The sequence below is a fragment of the Podarcis erhardii genome, assembly GCF_964252035.2.
Source record: "Podarcis erhardii genome assembly, chromosome: 4".
NCBI lineage: Eukaryota > Metazoa > Chordata > Lepidosauria > Squamata > Lacertidae > Podarcis > Podarcis erhardii.
In genome coordinates, this window is record NC_138508.1 from 11,259,882 (window position 1) to 11,279,686 (window position 19,805).

Consider the following 19,805-nt stretch of genomic DNA (forward strand, 5'->3'; position numbering starts at 1 on the left):
GATAAAATTCCTCAGCATCCGAGTGCAAATTTCTCCGAATTCGCACATTCTTACATGCACATCTGCCAAACACACCCATTTTTGCCAAAAGATTCCCCCGGATGCAATGCAGTTTTTTTGTATGCTGTTTTCACTTAAATATGCATTTTTGTAAAAATTACTTGGCTGGAGAACAGCACGGCCCAGAGAAGTGTGACGTTTAAAGGATGGGGTTGTGTTTTCGGTTCTAGAAATTGCAAATTTTGTAGGTTCAACCCTGAATTGAATTTATCCCCCTTCTCCAGTTTGCGGGGAGGTCAGATGACAGGATCATAGGGATTGTAGGTGGGTAGAGGATCTGCTTTGCATTCACAAAGTCCCAGGTTCTAATCACACCATTTCTAGGTAGGACTGAGAGAGGAACCCTGGGAATGATGGTGAATGTGAGCAATACTGCCATACATGGGAACAATGACCTGATTCAGTAAAATACCACTTTCTACACCCTTAAATCCCTGGAAGAGAGGGGATACTTTAGAGAGAAGCTGTTCATGGTTGATTTCTATTTGACAATGAAACACTGTACTAAATTACTCTTTGTGGGCATCAACAATGTCTACACATCACTTGGGAAGACAGGCAAACTAATATCAGTGTACTGGAAGAAGCAAAGATCACCAGTGTTGAAGCAATGATTCTTCAACATCATCTTCGTTGGACTGGCCATGTTGTGCGGATGCCTGATTATCGTCTTCCAAAGCAACTACAGTGGTGCCCCGCAAGATGAACGCCTTGCAAGACGGAAAACCCGCTAGACGAAAGGGTTTTCCGTTTTGGAGGCGCTTCGCAAAACGAATTTCCCTATGGGCTTGCTTTGCAAGATGAAAATGTCTTGCGAGTTCCTGCGGGGTTTTTTCCCCTTTTCCTAAGCCCTAAGCCGCTTATCAGCTGATCCGCTAAAAGCCGCTAAACCGCTAATAGCGCTAATCCGCTAAGCTGTCAATGGGCTTGCTTTGCAAGACGAAAAAACCGCTATACGAAGAGCCTCATGGAACGGATTAATTTCGTCTTGTGAGGCACCACTGTACTCTATTCTGAACTTAAAAATGGAAAGCGTAATGCTGGTAGTCAACAAAAGAGGTTTAAAGACTGTCTCAAGGCAAATCTTAAAAAATGTAGTATAAACACCAACAATTGGGAAACACCAGCCTGCAAGCACTCCAATTGGAGAGCAGCCTTTACCAAAGGTATCATGGGCTTTGAAGACACTTGAACTCAGGACGAAAGAGAGAAACGTATTAAGAGGAAGGCACGCTTGGCAAACCCTCACCATAATCAACTCCTGCCCGGAAACCAATGTCCCCACTGTGGAAGGACGTGTGGATCCAGAACTGGCCTCCACAGTCACTTATGGACTCATTGTTAAAACCGTGTTTATGGAAGACAATCTTACTCGGCTACGAGCGATCGCCAAAGAAGAGTTAGTAAACCCTTCTAAACTACTATGGTTGTTTCAAGTCCCACTTGTTCTGCAAGCTGTTATGTTTTCGTTTTTAAGAAGCGGAATACAGAAAATCAAAACTAATATAATGGACATCAAATTGATGGCTTCGGAGCTTTCTATCTGCCACTTTAACAATAAGGGTTAAGACGTCAGCAAGCACACAGATTTCCCTAAATCGTGGTTGAGTGAGGCAGCAATCTTGATTCTTGCCCCCATGGCCCAGCCTGTTCAGTTTCCTGAAGTAGTGGGGAACCCCAGTCAGCTGACTCCTGCAAAAAAGCCTGAAAAGTGGGAGGACGACACCCCTTTTATCTGCTCCCTCTTTCCCCACAAGGCTGTGGAAAACACAAGGCAGCAGCTATAAAGGCAAACATCCTGGCAGGAAGAGGAAACGCTTCCTATATAAAGGGAATTTTATGTTTCCTGGCTGAGGGAACTTGTATTGAGCAGAACGGGGGCGGGAAGGCGATTATATGCATCCCCTGCTTATATTGCAAATGGGGTTGTCCCATTTTGCCTTGAACCAAGATGAGCCTGTGTTGTGCGCAGCACCAAATCAATAAAGCACAAAATGAGACCAAGGAAAATAGGGTTTCTGGTGAAGGGTTGGGTGAATTTGCCCATTTCGGCTTCCTTGTCTTCCAGCTCATCACATTTTTTCATGTGTTCAATAAATGAAGAAAAATCCTCATGAAAACCCACCAGCGTTTTAGTGCTAATTTCCTAACAAGCAAGCAATTTCTCCCACAAAAATGTGTATTTTCACATACAGTGGTACCTCGGGTTACAGACGCTTCAGGTTACATGATTTCGGGTTGTGCACCGCGCTGAACTCGGAAGTACTGGAACGGGTTACTTCTGGGTTTCGGCACTCGCGCATGCGCAGGAGCACTAAGTCACACTTTGCACATGCGCAGAAGTGCCAAATTGCGACATGCGCATGTGTAGACGCGGTGCTGCGGGTGGCAAACGTGCCTCCCGCACGGATCACATTCACAACCAGAGGTTCCACTGTATATGGCTACGCTGGCAATGCCTGATGGGAGTCCAAAATCTCTGGAAGCCAACAGGCTGGTGAAAAGCTGATTTATAGTCTGGCCCCAGGAATTGTATTATCAACCCTCAGAACTCTGGGTTTTGAAACTGCTGGTACTTTGCCTGTCGTTTTGAATTTATTATTTGGATTTCTTTCTCCCCCCTCCCCCCCCCATTTGTACTCTGCGTTCTCTGTGGCAATTTGCTGAGATGCATAACGAATTGCGTGATTCCCAAAGTCATCATGCGTGACAACTTTTCTGAAACCACAACAACAACAACAAACCATTTAAGGGCATAAACCCACTTTCACTTATCCATTTAAAACTATTCAACTGTGCACAGGGCACTAGGCAAGCGGTTAAGTGAGAAACGGACAACATCTGAGTATATTCTACCAATGTTTTCATTGCTTCCCCCCGCAGACACTATAATGGATTTCCCATTTGAAATTATTACTGATGTTCTACACTGAAGTTGTAATGGCATGGGGGGTGAGGGCTGCTTTCAGCCATCATAATAACATTCTACCCAAATCTGTCTGTCTGTCTGTCTATCAATCCATCCTCTTTATAGTAAACTGTAAAACAGACATTTCCTCTGCAGAGCACGGACAGGCCACCTCCAAAACCAATTAGCTAACTGGCTGCAATCATTCCCCAAAGAAACAGAGGCTCCTGAATGAACTCTGCCCACAGAAAGGACCTGTTCTTCATGCCTCGTCCCCTCTCTCCCCCCTCCCCACCCTGAATTCATAATTTAACTTGGATAACCACTCTAATGAATGAAACCACACGCACGCCGTTTTTCTTTGCCAGCGATTAACGGGGGGGGGGGGGATGACATGGAAATGAAAAGTGGTTGGGAGCAAGTTGGGACACGGCAACCTGGAGGGCGGAGGGGGCCAACCTTCCGAACTGCAGCCATTGTCGGGGTGTGTGTGTGTGTGTTTCATTGACATACAATTCAGAATGCACGACTGAAGTTGATCTTTGCTCTTATGCAATGAACCCATTGCCCCTCCCCTTCTGCAAATCAGACTTGTGTGTAATAAAGGAAGGGGGAAAGGCCAACAATGGTTTTAAAAGTTCGGGAAACTAGACTCTTAAAATGTTGTGAACCGCCCTGAGATTGTCAGATTGAGGGTGGTGTATATTATTATTATTATTATTATTATTATTATTATTATTATTACAGTGGTACCTCGGGTTAAGAACTTTATTCGTTCTGGAGGTCCGTTCTTAACCTGAAACTGTTCTTAACCTGAGGTACCACTTTAGCTAATGGGGCCTCCTGCTGCCGCCGCTGCGCGATTTCTGTTCTCATCCTGAGGTAAAGTTCTTAACCCGAGGTACTATTTCTGGGTTAGCGGAGTCTGTAACCTGAAGCGTCTGTAACCCGAGGTACCACTGTATTATTATTAATAATAATAACAACAGGGCTGAAGGCAGCCCTGTTTAGGGAAGCTTTTAATGTTTGATGCATTACTGTATTTTAATATTTTGTTGGAAGCCGCCCAGAGTGGCTGGGGAAGCCCAGCCAGATGGGTGGGGGATTAATAATAATAATAATAATAATAATAATAATAATAATTCACTGGGAAGTGTGGGTTAACATTTGCATGATGTAACAACATTGTCTAGTTTCCCTGCAAGCAAATCGGAGCACGTGCTCAATAGATAGTCGATGACTCTGACTCATTGTTGTTGCGTTTTTGATATCGAATTCAGATCCGGATGAATGCCAAAGAAACAGCTCGTCAGGGAGCAACCTGGGATAACAGGCTCAAAGGGGGAAACAAGAAATGCATTCTGGGGAGCGTAGATTGGAGCAAAGTGTTCAAAGCTTTTGGAGAGCGCTTGGAGCCTCTTGCACAAAAGACTGACTGGCACACAGAATTGTAGAGTTGGAAGGGACCCCAGAAGGTCATCGAGCCCAACCCCCTGAAAATGCAGAAATCTCAACATGCCTTCGTCTCTCCCCCCCCCCATCCAATTCGAAACCATACAGGACGCTGCTTGGCTTTGCAAATGCGATAGCGGTTTTATTGCTAGGAGGAACATCTATGAAGCCACATCTATCAAGTCTGAGGTCCAGAGCCTTCCCAATTGGCTCTGTGCGTTTTGGGTTTTCCTTTAAGTCATGGCCAATTTACTTACATATCACATTTTCGACAAGTAAATCCCTGATCAAAGCAGCGACACAGTAAGGCAAATGATACAGTGAGCCCACAACTTATGCAAGCGGTTACATCCCGGGGATCACGCCTGAAGTCAGCATTGCCTATGGTCAAAACACATTGGGTTCAGTGGGGGGTAGGACTGCTATAGCCTTTTCCCCTGTATGCCTGTCCCCTTTCTTATTGTATTTATTTTTTTGCCATGCGCTTAAGGCTAATAATAATAATAATAATAATAATAATAATAATAATAATTTATTTATTATACTCTGCCCATCTGGCTGGGTTTCCCCAGCCACTCTGGGCGGCTTCCTACAAAGTATTAAAATACAGTAGTCTGTTAAACATCAAAAGCTTCCCTAAAGAGGGCTGCCTTCAGATGTCTTCTAAAAGTCTGGTAGTTGTTCTTCTCTTTGACATCTGGCGGGAAGGCAATCCACAGGGCAGGCGCCACTACCGAAAAGGCCCTCTGCCCGGTTCCCTGTAACCTCACTTCTCACAGGGAGGGAACTGCCAGAAGGCCCTCGGCGCTGGACCTCAGTGTCCAGGCAGAACAATGGGGGTGGAGACACTCCTTCAGGTATACAGGACCAAGGCCGTTTAGGGCTTTAAAGGTCAGCACCAACATTTTGAATTGTGCTCGGAAACGTACTGCATACTAAGAGGTCAAGTCAAACTATCCATTAAGCAATTCCCTTATAAAAGTGGCTATGACTGGAAGGAGGAAACACGGGTGAAACCAATAATCTCTCTCTGTCCCTTAGAGCACTTCCTCTGGTAACAGCTCCCTTATGAACAGTCTCCCTCTGGAGGTGATAGACTCTCCTTCCTTGGAAGTTTTTAGGCAGAGGTTGGATGCTATACAGTGGTACCTCAGGTTACATACGCTTCAGGTTACATACGTTTCAGGTTACAGACTCCGCTAACCCAGAAATAGTACCTCGGGTTAAGAACTTTGCTTCAGGATGAGAACAGAAATCGTGCTCCGGCAGCGCGGTGGCAGCAGGAGGCCCCATTAGCTAAAGTGGTGCTTCAGGTTTAGAACAGTTTCAGGTTAAGAACGGACCTCCGGAACGAATTAAGTACTTAACCCGAGGTACCACTGTAGTTGAGATTCCTGCATTGCAGGGGGTTGGACTAGATTGCTCCTTGAGGCCCCTTTCAACTCTGCAATTCTACGACTGGCAAATCCCCCCCCCCAATACTTTGCAAGGCTGAAACGAATTAATAATACGAGAACCTGCTCTGACATGCTGCTGTCAACATCTCTCTCTCCCCTGCGGAGATAGGAGATAGGAGGTTGCTTGGAAACTAGATTACTTCTCGTTCTTAGAAAGCAGTCGAGATGCTGGTGAGGTCACGACGCCAGGTTTAGCAGGGGCTTGCTGATACGGCTTTCTGCCTAGAAGGGAGAGAATGGGCAAGAGATGGCTGACAGTCCTTGGTTGACTTCATCTAGCATAAGGATGGGGAACCTGCGGCCCTCCAGAGGTTGAGGGCTGCAGTTCAACAGCAGATGGAGAGCTGGATGCTATTGTTGTTGTTATTTATTAAATTTGCACACCACCCTTCATCCAAAGAACACAGGGTGGCTCACAAAAAATTAATCAATTTTTTTTCAACATCTGGCTCTGCCCAACATTAGAAGAGGAACTGAAGAAGGGGGCTAGGCAGACTTTCCCCTCTTTTGCATTTCCACCAAGTGAAATTTCAGCAGCAGAAAGATCTTGAAGAAATCTTCGCTCAGCACCAGAATAAATTCTGCCTCTGCTGGATTCCAAGAAGAAAACCTAACTGACCCATGCTGTGGCTGGCGTTTGCCTGTTGTTGCTTAGTCATTTAGTCGTGTCCGACTCTTCGTGACCCCCTGGACCAGAGCACGCCAGGCACTCCTGTCTTCCACTGCCTCCCACAGTTTGGTCAAACTCATTTTAGTAGCTTTGAGAACACTGTCCAGCCATCTCGTCCTCTGTTGTCCCCTTCTCCTTGCACCTTCCATCTTTCCCAACATCAGGGTCTTTTCCAGGGAGTCTTCTCTTCTCATGAGGTGGCCAAAGTATCGGAGCCTCAGCTTCAGGATCTGTCCTTCCAGTGAGCACTCAGGGCTGATTTCCTTCAGAATGGAGAGGTTTGATCTTCTTGCAGTCCATGGGACTCTCAAGAGTCTCCTCCAGCACCAGAATTCAAAAGCATCCATTCTTCGGCGATCAGCCTTCTTTATGGTCCAGCTCTCACTTCCATACATCACTACTGGGAAAACCATGGCTTTAACTATACGGACCTTTGTTGGCAAGGTGATGTCTCTGCTTTTTAAGATGCTGTCTAGGTTTGTCATTGCTTTACTCCCAAGAAGCAGGCATCTTATAATTTTGTGGCTGCTCTCACCATCTGCAGTGATCATGAAGCCCAAGAAAGTAAAATCTCTCACTAGGCATTTGCCTAGACCCCATCAAAGTCTACTATTTTGATACCCAAAGCCTACTAAGAAGTTCTGGGAGACTCTGCCCAACTAATCAATACGATCTAAATTTCAAGTTCAGAAACCTGAAGTTGGGTTTTATAGCTCTAATGTTCTGTGGATGTTCCCCCATCTTGGAGCAGGCAGAGAACCCAAAATAAATTCCTGGTATGTTTCTCTGCACCTTTCAGGGACACTAGATCCTATTTTGGATCTTGGGAGCCTGTATTCTAGGAGTGTGGATGGACAGACCAGACTTTCAAAATATACAGGGCCGTCAAGGAGTGCTCGTCTAACCAGGATCTTGTTGACCGAAGACTTTTCCATAGCATCCTTTTCCAGCGATGTGTTCGCAGTTGCAACTCAACATTTCCAGACAGGGAGTTGCCAAATGCACACATATATGATGATAATGGCCAATCCAGGCAACTTCCGGGGAAAAAAAGAATCCAAGACAGGCTGGGTTTTCCAATAGCAGCCAATAGCCATGTTTTGAGAGACGGTGCCCCCACTCAAATAACTTCCCCATGAATATATATATTTATAAAATTAGGTGTCCAAACAAGCAGCTTTTTCAGAGGATTAAGTGCAAGTGGAGCCCGGTTCCCTGCTCTGCTTCCCAGGGTGGATAAAAATCAATGTGTTTTTTAAAAATTGGATTTTTTAAAATTCAAATTGGATTTTTTAAATAAAATGCTTTTGGAGGAAAAATATTTCTATAGATAGTTTTCTATTTAATTTACATGATAGTCCAAAGGCTATTCATCAGGAAATAAGGATTTGTTTTTAAGTTTTTCAGGTGTGCTAAAACTCAGCCTGTTGTTTTTTTAAAAACTGTTTAGCCACAACAGTTAACAAGCATGGATACATATGCTATAACGTTACTGTTTTAGTTAAATAAATTGTTTAAACTGTTCTGAAGGAAATGGTTATTTTTCTCCTTCCAATAAAGTACAGCAGAAAAGTTGTCCAAATATAAACAGTGAACTTATTAAACCTCACAATAATTTCATAATTATCTGTCTATGTATTTCTAATAGTATAACCAAATCAGTAATTTTTGATATGACTGCAAAAGCTACTCTGAAAAGTTATTATTCCAAAAACGAAACCTTCCTCTGGTTGTAAATATTAAGATGATGCTGGCAAGAATGAGCCTTTCTGCAAAAAAATGATTTAAATCAAGTCTTACTGACTAGTGATTTACCATATTTTTCGCTCTATAAGACGCACCAGTCCACAAGATGCACCTAGTTTTTGGAGGAGGAAAACAAGAAAAAAAATATTCTGAATCTCAGAAGCCAGAACAGCAAGAGGGATCGCTGCGCAGTGAAAGCAGCAATCCCTCTTGCTGTTCTGGCTTCTGGGATAGCTGCGCAGCCTGCATTCGCTCCATAAGACGCACACACATTTCCCCTTACTTTTTAGGAGGGAAAAAGTGAGTCAAAAAATATGGTAAATCAAATCCACCCTGCTGCTTTCTATCCTGCAAGGAGGTTTAGAATCTGTTTTCCTTTGTCTTAGATGGGCTACTTTCCCAGTTTGACGAGCCCCTCACTTTGCTCTACAGCACATGCAGAAACCGCCTCCTTGACCGATGGATCCACTATTGGGTCTCGTCCATTCAATCTGCCAGATTTTATCTTCGCATGCAGAGGAAGTCCCTCACCTGGTTTAGCCGGCCAGTTGAAGCCGTTTCCCATGGTGCAGCTGGTTCTAGGAGCCACAGGTGAGAGCTGTGTTCAGGATGGGAACCAAAGGTGCTCTCACTGCCCCAGAAGGAGCCTATGCATGCCTGCAGACGCATCAGGCAGGTAATGTGGGAATGTTGAGGGTGGCAAGAGAGAATATATTGATCATTAATATCCTTCCTAACTTGCGCTAGCAAGTTTCTTCACTTAGGAGAGTGCATTCCCCATCTTCCGCAGCAGAAAGCTGGCTGCCAACTCGTGTGAGTCTCTTAAAACAACAAGCAATTCAATTTGGCTTGCCCAGATTGAGACACAGTGGTACCTTGGTTCTCAAACGCCTTGGTACTTGAACAACTTGGAACCTGAACACTGCAAACCCGGAAGTAAGTGTTCCGGTTTGCGAACTTTTTCCAGAAGTCGATCGTGTTCCGTTTTGAGTGCCACGCTTCCGTTTTGAGCGTTATGCTGAGGTGTCTGTCTGTCTTTGATATTTATTTTGCATTTTTGTTTTTGTGGCTCTTTTTTGTTTTGTTTTTGTGACTCTGTGGAACCCAGTTCAGCTACTGATTAATTGATTGATTGTGTGACTGCAGTACACTGTTTATTCCTTTCATTTTATGCATCAAATTCATGTTAAGTTGCTGTTTGAGGGGTTGTTTTTAAAAGTCTGGAACGGATTAATCCATTTTGCATTACTTTCTACGGGAAAGCGGCGCACCTTGGTTTTGGAACGCTTTTGGTTTTGGAATGGACTTCTGGAACGGATTAAGTTTGAGAACCAAGGTACCACTGTATGTTCTATTATTCCTAGTAAGACCCCTTTGAGCTCTCCTGAAAGAATAAAGACACCACAGTCTTATTCATAGGTAACAAAAAGCAGTTTTACTCACGATCAGGCAGGGCAGTGTGTGATCCCTGAAGGCAGGCTTTAGGCTTAAAAGTTACAAGCATGTACAAACTGGTTTACCCCATACGGGAGACTGCTGGCTGGCTGGCTGCCAGCAGTGCAGTCCAGGTGAATCAGGATGTTTGAGGGACGAAAAAAGAAGATCAAAGAGAGAGAGGTTGCTGAGTGACTTGGCCTTTTACCAGATCTGGAAAAGTCACGCCCACCTACTAGTCACATGCTAGGAAGGATGCTCCAGCCAGGTGTAACAGGACGTTTGAACGGCTGGACCAACATCTCCTTGCATGTTCACTCTAGCAAAACAGGCAATCCCAGTGGATTACATCCCACAGATAAAAGTCAGCTCCAAGAGAATTACCGTATTTTTCGCTCTATAGAACGCACCGGACCATAGAAGGCGGATAACAGGGGGGGGGGAATTCTCCCCCTCTCTGCTTAGCGCCATTCAGCGAAGCGGCAGGAGAAACGGAGCCCCTTCCATTTCTCCTCCCGCTTCGCTGAAGGGGCGCTAAGCAGAGAGGGAAAACTGTGCTGCGCCTCTCCAGAGAGGCACCGACCCCTCTCGCTCTCCAGGCTTCAGGCGACTATCCACAAGCCGCTTCAGGCTTCAGGCAGCTATCTGCAAGCCTTCCAAGCGCAGGGGGAACTCCTACTGCGCTCCGGGGGCTTGGGGATCGCTGCCTGAAGCCCCCGGAGCGCAGCACCCTTCTGCCCTGCGGAGGCTTTGCACAGCCACCCCCAAGCTAGAACAGGGAGACGGAGCACTGCACAGCGCTCCGTCTTGCTGTTCTGGCTTCGGGGGCAGCCTCTGAAGCCTCCGCAGGGCAGTGGGGTGCCTTCACCCCGCTGCCCTGCGGAGGCTTTGCGTAGCTAACCCCAAGCTAGAACAGAGAGACTGAGCGCTGCGCAGCACTCTGTCTCCCTGTTCTGGCTTGGGGCTTAGCCACGCAGCCTGCATTCGCTCTATAGGACACACACACATTTCCCCTTAATTTTTGGAGGGGAAAAAGTGTGACCTATAGGGCGAAAAATACAGTAACTTGATCCTCGAAAAGCTTATCGACAGTAATAAGAGGTGAAGGAAACACGAAGGAAAGGGAAGCACAATTCGCCGTGTGCTTATTTCTAATATGAATGCAGAGAAAAGTCAAATGAGGATAGTCCCTGAAGACTCTCGCTTACGGATCTGGGCTACAGTAGAAACGGTTGCAATTAGCCTTCTGAACTAAAGTTACATCCCGAACGGTTAAAAAGAGAGATGCAAAACTTTCCAAAATACGAGCTGCCAAGGCGGTTGTGGAGGGGGCTATGAGCTCAGTGGTTTAATTGCTTTTAAAGCGGGGGAGTGGGGGAGGGGAAGACTCCTAAAAGCTCATTTTTTTTACAGGTTAATTTTTAACTCCAGAGTACCTAATTACAGAATTGGGAGCAAAAGCCCCCTTGCCCACTTCATTTGAATTAAGCAACACGCCACTAATAATAAAAAGGTCAAAGTTAAAGAGGTCAGTGTGCTTCAAATGAGACACACCGGTCGACCTGTGAATGAACTCTTAAGATGGCGGCAGGTGGGACTGCCAACTTTGTGTGTGTGTGATTTTTATTAAGTTCTCTCTTTTACAATTTAAAATATTCATTATACAACCTTAAAATGTCAATGACTTCCCTTCTTCTCTTTCCATGGTTCAATTTGCATATCCTAAATCCCTGCATATTTTACATAAACTAAATCGTTCAGTATTCCATTAATACATCCATCAAAACTTGCTTGCACTGTTGAATTTATCTTAACGCTGCCAACATTTTCAAGTGTAAACAGTCCCCCCCCCCCATATATTCAATAAACATTTTGCAATCTTCTTTGAATGTATGTTCTTCTTGTTCTCTTATTCTATATGTTAGGTCCACAAGCTGCGCATATTCCATCAGTTTAAGTTGCCATTCTTCTTTCGTTGTGACCTCGCTCATTTACCATTTTGGGACTAACAAACACGGACCGCAGTAAAGGTAAAGGGACCCCTGACCATTAGGTCCATTTGTGACCGACTCTGGAGCTGCAGCGCTCATCTCTCTTTATTGGCCGAGGGAGCCGGCGTACAGCTTCCGGGTCATGTGGCCAGCATGACTAAGCCGCTTCTGGCGAACCAGAGCAGCGCACAGAAACGCCGTTTACCTCCCCACCAGAGCGGTACCTACTTATCTACTTGCACTTTGATGTGCTTTCAAACTGCTAGGTTGGCAGGAGCCGGGACTGAGCAACGGGAGCTCACCCCGTTGCAGGGATTCGAACCGACATCTGAGAATTTCCGTCTGAATTATCCCCAACGAAAAGGACTCTGTTTTTTTGTACTTTGTTGGGAAAGTATTTTTAAACATTTTTTCAATTCATACTAAATTATTTATAGAGACTGCCAACTTTCTTACTGCCCCCTGCTCCTGTGCGTTTAAGCAAGAGGCTTAATCTACAGGCACCGGAGAGCAATGGTGCTCCTGCCCCAATGTAATTCTGGAGTCTCTCCCCCGCAGATCAATTTGCTTTAAAATCAGCGAGAGGAACCTGGAATCCCCTAGACGTTGTTGGGACTCCCAGTTCCTGCAAACTTGGCCGATGGCGACAGGTCACAGTGGCCGTAGCTCGCAACCTCTGGAGGGCGGAAAGTTCCCCATCACAATGTTAAAGGGACAAGGGGAGGCGAGATTGTTCTCCTTCCCTAGGAGAGACCACACAGAGAGAGGTGAATGTGCTCTTCGGTATGGTACTGCCTTGCCAATGACCCAACAAAGGGATGAATGAAAATTCTTCCTAAGGCTGCAGCCGCGTGGCCCTTAATTCCACTTCCCCGAATTCCCCACATTGTATTTGAGCTTTCACTTAAGGTAAAAAGCCGCTTACGGAATATAAATATATATATGGGGCACCCATCTGACAGGGTTGCCCCAGCCACTCTGGCTTCCCAAAAAAGCCTTCTAAGGAACATCCGTCAGGTTTTAGGCACTAAGCTAAGACGTCTCTATCTACCCAAGCTTCTGGTATGATTTCGGAATGATGTGTCTCTGGGCAGTTCACTACATAAAGTTACAATACAACAAATACAAAATACATTATAAAAATAATCAAAGCAGTTAACAATACTAATGTCCACAAACTAATAAATTTTATGGGCTTCACCTAGCAGTGGGGTGGATAGGAGTTGCCCCCGGGATATTTACTGATGGAGGAGCACTTCTGGGGGCATTTTCTTTTCTTTTCTTTTTTCATATTAATGTTTTATTTAAAGTTTTCTGTCATACAAAATAAAGAGAAAAAAGAAAAAGAAAGAAAAAGAGAACGTGATATTTGTTAACTCAGGCATAGCCAAACTCTGCCCTCCAGCTTTTTTGGGACTACAACTCCCATCATCCCTAGCTAACAGGACCAGTGGTCAGGGATGATGGGAGTTGTAGTCCCAAAACAGCTGGGAGGCCAAGTTTGCCTATGCCTGTGATTATATATATATATATATAGTCTTATATATTCTGTATAACTCTAATAAACAGCAGTAATTACATATGCTAATACATATATTGTTATTATGATACTTCACTTTTGAAGTATTTTGACCTACAGCTGTGGTTTGTTCCTTTTAATCTCCCTATGGACTTTAATCTCCCTATGGACTCTTAATGTGAAAGTACATCAAGTTATTCGTATCTTACAGACTTGCAAGCTGCCTTGAGACAATTCTTTTTTGCGGAAAGCGATGGATAACAAAACAAAAACGAACATGCCTTTTTGGGAGGGTGGGGATACCAGCAGGAGAAAAACTTTATCCTCACAGCAGGTGAAACATTCTGATAAATCAGCCCCAAGCCCTTTTAGCTACTGGCTTGACCACACAAACACACACACAGAAAGAAGCATGGTTTTATTCAAACCAGATTACTGAAATTGCATTAAGCATCACTGTGCACATGCTTAATTAGGGCTCAGTAGCCGATTCTTTTGCTCGGCCCTGCGTTCCCAACTGCTTTGAGCTGGATTTGAAGAGAAGAGGAAAACAGATTAAAATCAACTCCTAATCCAAATTGCTTCATTCATCCTTCCCATCCACCACGCAGATCTGGCAGGCCAGCCTGAACTCTTGTTGTGTGCCGATACACCATTTCTCTCATTATCCAAATTGATTCCTTCCTCTGCATGGGCTGTTTCCGAAAAAAAGGCCAAAAAAACAAAACAAAAAAGCATCAACAACGGCTGTCAGTGTAGTTTGAATCACCCGCATGCTCTGTGAGACAAAACAGAAATGAGAAAGGGAGAAAGAGAGACAGAGAGGGAAAGCTTTGGAAGAATCACCAATTTGCTCCCTAGTCATACTGGGAAGTGTTATTTACAGTCACAGACCAAACACTAAAAGTACCGTCGTTGCGGAGTTTTAAGGAACAAAATGTGGCCCTTTTGCTCAATGTTCTGGGCACCGCAACACAGGATCTGGATGCTTTAAAAAAACACCACCCCTTTGCATTCGCTTATGCAAATAAACTTTAAGAAATACTTATTTATAGCGCTAAGTAGCGGCCTCCCAACTTCCTATTTTAAAGGGACCTTTTGCAAACTGAGTACATAATCCGGAGGAGGAGGAATGGGTCCTCTGTCTCCTCCCTTCCCCAGTCAAACTTTGCAACCTTCTTGGGTGCTCTTGCCTGGCCGGAATATGTCATCGACCCACAGCATTGTAGAGTTGAAAGGAGCCCTAGAACAGGTTGTTTGGGACATGGACTAGGATTCTTTGCAAATACTCTTGCATTTCGATGACAGGGGTTCAGGGGTTCCTGGTTCATCACCAGTGAGGGACTTTTTTCAGCCTGAGAGCCAAATTCCCTTCTGGGCTACCTTCTGGGGGCCACACCTGCCAGGGAGGGCTGGGCTAGAGGCAAAAGGTTGGCAGAGCAATGGATGCAATTTTTTTTACCTTTTCACAATAGGTAAAAATTCTCTGACACGCCTCTCCATCCTCCATCTTATATATTTATTTATACCCAGTCTTTTCCCCGGACGGGAATCAAGGCAGCTTAAAGATACAAAACAGGAATCGCTAAAAACACACACACACACAACAATCCTAAAATAACAATTGAACATTGTTTTTATTCATACACTTGAGGGCATCTTCTGGAATAAGGGAAATTCGGATTCAATTTTGTCCTGAGGTAAACATACGGACAGGTTTTTGCCTTAGGTTACTTTGCTAATTCGTGCCGACGTAGAAACTAACTAGCAAACAGAGACAGACAGACAGACAGACAGACAGACAGACAGAGAATGGATTCCTAGCTTGAAAGCCAATCGCCTGAAATAAAAAGGGCAGGAATTTAGGTCAGGCCAGCTGGCAATCGATGGGCGACGTTAAGATGATGGAAAAACCCTGCATTGTGTAAAAATCCACAGACATGTGAGGAAACAAGAATATAGACATCCCTCGCTGTGAAGGGGTGAAATGTAATCACCTGCCCTCCATTTTGCTTCCATTTTGCCTCACTGCATGCGCCAGTTGCAGCTGTGAGGTGAATTCCTCTTATTGAACAACAGCACCATCCCAAACATTTGAATTTGGTTACCAAAATACTGGGCGCTTAGACATTTCACCACACCAGGCAACAAGTGCAATCGGTGAATACACAACTGAGGAGGACTCAGGAACCAAAACTCTTTGCGTCAGGTCGTCCTTAGGTTGCCAACCCCTGGAATACATAATAGCCCCCCTCCTGCAATTTCAGAAGCATTGCTGCCGCCAAGCATTGATAATATAGTGGTACCTCCGGTTACATACGCTTCAGGTTACAGACTCCGCTATCCCAGAAATAGTGCTTCAGGTTTAGAACTTTGCTTCAGGATGAGAACAGAAATTGTGCTCCGGTCGCTCCGTAGCAGCAGGAGGCCCCATTAGCTAAAGTGGTGCTGTAGACCTCCAAAACAAATTAAGTACTTAACCCGAGGTATCACTGTAGTAGTAGTAATAATAATAATAATAATAATAATAATAGTAATAATAATAATTTATTTATATCCCGCCCTCCCCAGCCGAAGCCGGGCTCAGAGCGGATAGCCTTTTCCTCCACCGATTTGTCTGACAGGGTTGTTTTATTATTAATGAATATTTTCTTGTTTTACAGAAGTATGTGTAATGTCTCTCGTATTTTTTCTGTGTAACATTTTTACAAATCCGCTTCATTTGTAGGGGGAAAATGGGTGAGGGTGAGGTCGGGTGGCGATGTTTCTATTTTGCTTAATGTATGTAGGGTTTGGTGTCAGTGTTGCTCCTGCAGGTTCTCTGCTGTTCACTTGTGTTTCTTTGGTGGTGAGAGAGGTTGGGGTTGGCCTAGGGTGTGGTTGTGATGATGATCTTTGTTTTCGTGTGTGAGTGGGGTGGGTGGGTGTTTTGGATCAGGTTAGCCATATTGATTTGTATGCTGTTGGTGGATTATTGTCATTGTCTTGTTGGGCTGTGTATGTGATAAAGGGGAGCCATACCGGGGTGAAGGTGTCTTCTGTTTGTCCCCGTGTCAGTTTCAGTTTATTGGTTAATTTTTCTAGTAGGGCTGTTTCCCATACTACTTGGTACCATTGGTCCATGCTTACTCCTGACAGGTCTCTCCAGTGTCTGGTTATGGTGTTTCCGGCTGCTGAAAGTAGGTGGGTTATGAGTGCTTTGTGGTGTAAATGGGCATTGTTGTCTTGGAAGATGTTTAGTAGGGCCAATTCTGGGGTGAGGTCTAATACTTGCTTAGTTATTTTACATATTTCTCGTATGGCGGTTCTCCAGATTAGTTGGGTTTTGGGGCACTCCCATCACCTGTGGAGGTATGTGCCTGTGGAGGTGCATCCTCTCCAGCATTTTGGTGAGGTTCCTGGGCGTATTAGCGCTAGTTTTCTTGGTGCTAGGTACATAGCTGTCAAGCGTCCCTTATTTGGCGGGACAGTCCCTTATCCCAGCGCCATGTCCTGCTGCTGTCCCTTATTGATGAGGCTTCATTTGGCTGCTGGCTGGGCTTTCTGCCTTTGGCTCGGGAGGGCTCAGAAGTTGAACATACCTGTGCCTGGAAAATCCCTTATTTTGGCTACTGATCCCTTATTTTCGAGGCTGCTGGTCCCTTATTTTCAAATCTGAAAGTTGACAGCTATGGTTAGGTACCACCTGTGGGTAAGTTTCAGAGTGAGTTCTTTTCTTTTCGTTGATATGGATTTAAAGGGGGGTTTAGACCACATTCTGGTCCTTTGAGTGGGGTTAATCCCATAGCCTATGTCATTCTCCCATTGTTTTTTGATTGCGTCTAGGGGGTTTGTGGGATTTTGGAGTAGGGGTTGTTTTGGAGATTAAATGAGGAAGGGGGTGAACCACAACTGCCACCCTGAGCACCTTGGGAGATAAAAGGTGGCAGAGAAAAGCAGTAAATAAATAACATCTGCTTTTAAGGAGCAGCCAAATGCTGGTGGCCGTCACTGCCTCCTGGGGAGTAAGTCCCATAGTTTAAAATACGCGCTGCATGAAGAAATATGCTCTTTTACCTGTCCTCAATCTTCCAACATTCAGCATCCCTGTATGCTCACATTAGGAGAGCGAGGAACGTTCTTTCCGCCCAATTTCTCAATGCTGTGCCACCTCTTAAACTGCCACCTCTTAAATTGCCTTTTCCCCTCCCCCAAGCTAAAAAGGAAGAAAACTCCACACTGGGAGGGTTTTCGTTAGGGAAGGAAACCAGTGTTAGAAACTCAAGATATATAAGTTAGGTGCCAAATGGCTCCTTAAACCAGGGTTACCGCCGGCAAAACGGAACGCCTAGTTGCCATTTTGGGGGCCAGACGTCTCGAAAGTCGTGTTTTTCAACACGATGTTTTGGTTCCTGAAATTGGGCAGGGGAAAGATTGCGAACAGGATTTTGCAGGATGTGTTGCTAGCGTGTGAAAGCAGTCAAGATCCCCAGGCAAGTACCTCCAAATGGTGGAGATGTTCAGCGCCATCCTGGACCATCCATGGTCACAAGTGGCCAATAGCCAGATGCCATTAAAAAAAATCAGGATGGTGCATGCCAATATTATTATTATTATTATTATTATTATTATTATTATTATTATACCAGTGCATGATGTGGTTTATGGTCTTTGTCTTAGGTAGCATAAAAAAGGATTAGATAACTCTGCATTAGATTGGGCTAATCAACAGATTTTGGCTATGGAGCATCTATTTTCCCCCTTTTTCTTCTTCTTCTTTTTTTCTTTTTATTAACATTCTTGTGTTACATATGTATACATTGTCATATTATATTACATGGCTTTTTATAATATGAACTTCAACAGGCAAACAAAGTTTATATACAAAATATGTATACCTAAAGAAAGAAAGAAAAAAGAAAAGAAAAAAAGAGAAAATAAAGACAAAAAACTACGTATTTTTCGCTCTATAAGATGCACCAGACCACAAGACGCACCTAGTTTTCAGAGGAGGAAAACAAGGAAAAAACATATTCTGAATCTCAGAAGCCAGAACAGCAAGAGGGATCACTGCACAGTGAAATCAGCAATCCCTCTTACTGTTCTGGCTTCTGGGATAGCTGCGCAGCCTGCATTCGCTCCATAAGACGCACACACATTTCCCCTTACTTTTTAGGAGGGAAAAAGTGAGTCTTATAGAGCAAAAATTACGGTATCCCAAAATCATATGTACCAACACTACAGACTTCCTGTCAATCACATTGTGTATTCCTTTTTCACAAATGAGAGTCTCTGTGTTAGCTCAACAAATCCACTTAGAAAACAACAACTGGCTTTGATATGGTTTGAAAAGTGTCGGAGAAGATCACCATCATCATTTTACTTGTATGCCACCTTTCCACAGTTAAAACAACGCTTAAGGCGGCTTACAATATGAATATATTTCCATAATTACAAACATAGCAAAGCAGTCATAAAAGTAAATAAAACACATCAAAACCTACATAACCAAACTGAACGATTTCCACATGAAAACAAAGATACCGAAGAATTACTATCAAGAACAGCAGCAAAAACTCCCAACAAACCTGCCCCCAAAATGCGCTGGAAAGTCTAGGACAAATGAATGATTATGGGGAAGGTGCGTAAAACACCCCAAAAGCAAATTAGGGTGAATGCCGTCTGTCATATACCAGCCCCATAAACAAATCCGAACAAATGCTCAGTAAATATCAGATGTACACAAACCACTGTGTCAGCTCTGTCCAAGCAAATCAGGAAAAATGCTGAATAAGGTCAGTAAATGCTGTCTGCCAGTAGGCTTTTTATTATGCTTTTATCACTGATGTTCTGTATTAATGTCGTACGCCACCCTGAGATCTTTTGATAAAAGGGAGGTATATAAATCGAATATATAATAATAATAATCTGGAGCTGCCCTTAAGAGAACGGTTGGTTCCTTTTACGTTTTCTCCATGGTACAAATTCCTCCTGCATGCCCTTAAATGTCTTTTATAGAGCACTCGGACTCGGGAGGAAGATAAATCATTCATGCTCAGTGCTGAGCATGACCCATCGTGAGCAGCGAATCCAGAGCTAAAAATGAACATGACTTTCCTTGAGCGCAAAGCGGGGCTCGTAAACACGTGCGGCTGGGCGATCTATCACAGCAGGTAGATGGGAACAGCTCCAATGGCGCTTGCCGGCTTCTGTCTCGTCAGCAATATGTTTCTCAGTGAGGCCAGGTGCACAGGGACTTCATGCGCGGGCTGCTTTCAGAGCACACTCCACAGGGGAGTCTGGTTGCCATATTGTGAGATCTTAGAAGGAAGACGAGTGAAATGCGGCAGTTTTGCTCTTCTTGGAAGAAGCCGGTTTCTCAACAATGAAGTCTAGTGTCCAGGTCAAGAAGAATCATAGAATCATAGAGTTGGAAGAGACCACAAGGGCCATCGAGTCCAAACCCCTGCCAAGCAGGAAACACCATCAGAGCACTCCTGACATATGGTTGTCAAGCCTCTGCTTAAAGACCTCCAAAGAAGGAGACTCCACCACACTCCTTGGCAGCAAATTCCACTGTCAAACAGCT

The 19,805-nt window shown here is 44.4% G+C and overlaps 1 protein-coding gene and 1 long non-coding RNA gene across 2 annotated transcripts in view; both read right to left on the minus strand.

The window, feature by feature from the left end:
- Nucleotides 1-19,805, minus strand: part of GAB2 (GRB2 associated binding protein 2) — a 148,958-nt gene that overhangs the window by 115,980 nt on the left and 13,173 nt on the right. The window lies entirely within an intron of this gene.
- LOC309341424 lies at nt 13,641-15,483 on the minus strand. The gene is made up of 2 exons (XR_014156326.1): nt 15,235-15,483; nt 13,641-14,015 (listed from the first exon to the last, which is right to left on the minus strand). It is a non-coding gene; the product is annotated as an uncharacterized lncRNA (long non-coding RNA).